The following is a 2,500-nucleotide window of genomic DNA, read 5'->3' on the forward strand; positions in this document are numbered from 1 at the left end:
CCTAACCTAAGTTGGGGCTTAACCTAACCTAAGTTGGGCCCTAACCTAAGTTGGGCCCTAACCTAACCTAAGTTGGGCCCTAACCTAACCTAAGTTGGGCCCTAACCTAACCTAAGTTGGGCCCTAACCTAACCTAAGTTGGGCCCTAACCTAACCTAAGTTGGGCCCTAACCTAACCTAAGTTGGGCCCTAACCTAACCTAAGTTGGGCCCTAACCTAACCTAAGTTGGGCCCTAACCTAACCTAAGTTGGGCCCTAACCTAACCTAAGTTGGGCCCTAACCTAACCTAAGTTGGGCCCTAACCTAACCTAAGTTGGGCCCTAACCTAACCTAAGTTGGGCCCTAACCTAACCTAAGTTGGGCCCTAACCTAACCCACGTTGCGCCCTAACCTAACCCACGTAATTGTTTGTTATATGAATCTAGAAATTCGTGTAGCGTTGCCTAATCGCAACCCTCTCAACATAGTTCGCTGCGCGCACACTCTGGTGTCCTGCGTATTGAATCATGTTACGGTGCCTACCCTCACAACATCTAGCGAGTGTTGCGTACGTTCCACATGGTCCCGCTATCCACTGTAATGTGTACTGCTATAAGACGTATATCGCCCCCCCCCCCCCCCCCCCCTCCCCTGTCGCCTCTAGTTCGTCAGTCAGGAGTTTGCGTGTTCAATGAGCTTCGCAGCTGTGCAATGGCATCGGCATACGTACGCGGGCCACCTTCCACGTGTTCTCTCGTGCATACGTCGCAGCATGTATGTGGACTGATGTGGCGTGTCGTGACTCATAACATCCAGGCATGCAAGACCCATTGAATTCGCAAATGTAGATGGACGTCTACGTTTGCTGCCCAAGTTACGCAAATGAACTGGAAATCCGTTGTTGCGCGGTTGTTCGCGCTGGAGGTGAATCGTTGATATCGACGATCGGTACAGGTATTAACCGGTTGCTTCAGCGACACCCGTCATACCCACGAACGTGAGTGGGCATGTGGGTATGAAGCGATACGCGGCGGTGGCTGGGTGGGACCGTCCCCGGCCGGTGAGGGGGGGGCGCCCGGCGTGCTGGCCGCGCGCTGCGTGGGCGCACGCGCGGCAGCCGGCTGGTGGGGGCGCCCAGTGGCAGGCGCGCCGGCTGACGGACGCGGCAGGCGGCGCATCTGCGTGCCGGCGCACCCAGCGCGCGGCGCCGTGCGGCCAAAGTGGGTCCTCCCGGGCCCGGTGCGAAGCGCGGTGGACATCTGCAGTGTGCTGGTCCGATTGAGGACTGTGTGCGTTGAGGATGCGCCGCCGCCCGGCACTCGGCGCCGCGACGCCGTCTGCTGCTCGGTCGCCCCCGCGGTTCTCGCAGGTGGTTTGTATCGCAGCTGTGCGGATGTGTTGGCGCGTGCGCTGTGCTGGGAGAGTTCGCTTTGGCACCCAAGTGGGGCTCTGCCCCTCTGTGGCGCTGGCGTTGGAGCTGCCCGGTCACTGTTTGTGGCCGCGTGTTGTCTCCCGCCGGCAACACCACGACAGCACGCTCCCGGGCCTCTGTCGGCAGCGGCAAGCTCAGTTGGGAGCACGGGTGGTCGCACTGAAAGCGTCTACTCGCCTATCTCCGGGCGATTGCGCCTCTCTCGAACCCGACCAAGTACTTAGGACGGCGCTGCGCGCCGCCGGGACCTGAGAGGGTTTCGAGGTGTATCGTGCAGGGGAGCCCAGCCTCCTCCTGTTTGCAGAATAATTGAGCGGACGCTTGCGTGTTCGCGCGGGCCTCCGGGACACACTCCCGGGCGGCCGGCTGCTCAGCTCTAGTTGACGCAGCTCCCTGGTTGATCCTGCCAGTAGTCATATGCTTGTCTCAAAGATTAAGCCATGCATGTCTCAGTACAAGCCGCATTAAGGTGAAACCGCGAATGGCTCATTAAATCAGTTATGGTTCCTTAGATCGTACCCACGTTACTTGGATAACTGTGGTAATTCTAGAGCTAATACATGCAAACAGAGTCCCGACCAGAGATGGAAGGGACGCTTTTATTAGATCAAAACCAATCGGTCGGCTCGTCCGGTCCGTTTGCCTTGGTGACTCTGAATAACTTTGGGCTGATCGCACGGTCTTCGTACCGGCGACGCATCTTTCAAATGTCTGCCTTATCAACTGTCGATGGTAGGTTCTGCGCCTACCATGGTTGTAACGGGTAACGGGGAATCAGGGTTCGATTCCGGAGAGGGAGCCTGAGAAACGGCTACCACATCCAAGGAAGGCAGCAGGCGCGCAAATTACCCACTCCCGGCACGGGGAGGTAGTGACGAAAAATAACGATACGGGACTCATCCGAGGCCCCGTAATCGGAATGAGTACACTTTAAATCCTTTAACGAGTATCTATTGGAGGGCAAGTCTGGTGCCAGCAGCCGCGGTAATTCCAGCTCCAATAGCGTATATTAAAGTTGTTGCGGTTAAAAAGCTCGTAGTTGGATTTGTGTCCCACGCTGTTGGTTCACCGCCCGTCGGTGTTTAACT

At 57.1% G+C, this 2,500-nt stretch overlaps 1 non-coding gene across 1 annotated transcript in view; it reads left to right on the top strand.

Moving 5' to 3' along the window:
• The first annotated feature begins 1,802 nt into the window (after positions 1-1,802).
• LOC126216403 (small subunit ribosomal RNA) overlaps positions 1,803-2,500 on the top strand; it is a 1,909-nt gene continuing 1,211 nt past the window's right edge. Inside the window, exon 1 of the ribosomal RNA XR_007542191.1 lies at positions 1,803-2,500. This exon is cut by the window's right edge and continues 1,211 nt beyond it. This is a non-coding gene — a ribosomal RNA (small subunit ribosomal RNA).

Source organism: Schistocerca nitens, unplaced genomic scaffold, assembly GCF_023898315.1.
Source record: "Schistocerca nitens isolate TAMUIC-IGC-003100 unplaced genomic scaffold, iqSchNite1.1 HiC_scaffold_20, whole genome shotgun sequence".
NCBI classification, from domain to species: domain Eukaryota; kingdom Metazoa; phylum Arthropoda; class Insecta; order Orthoptera; family Acrididae; genus Schistocerca; species Schistocerca nitens.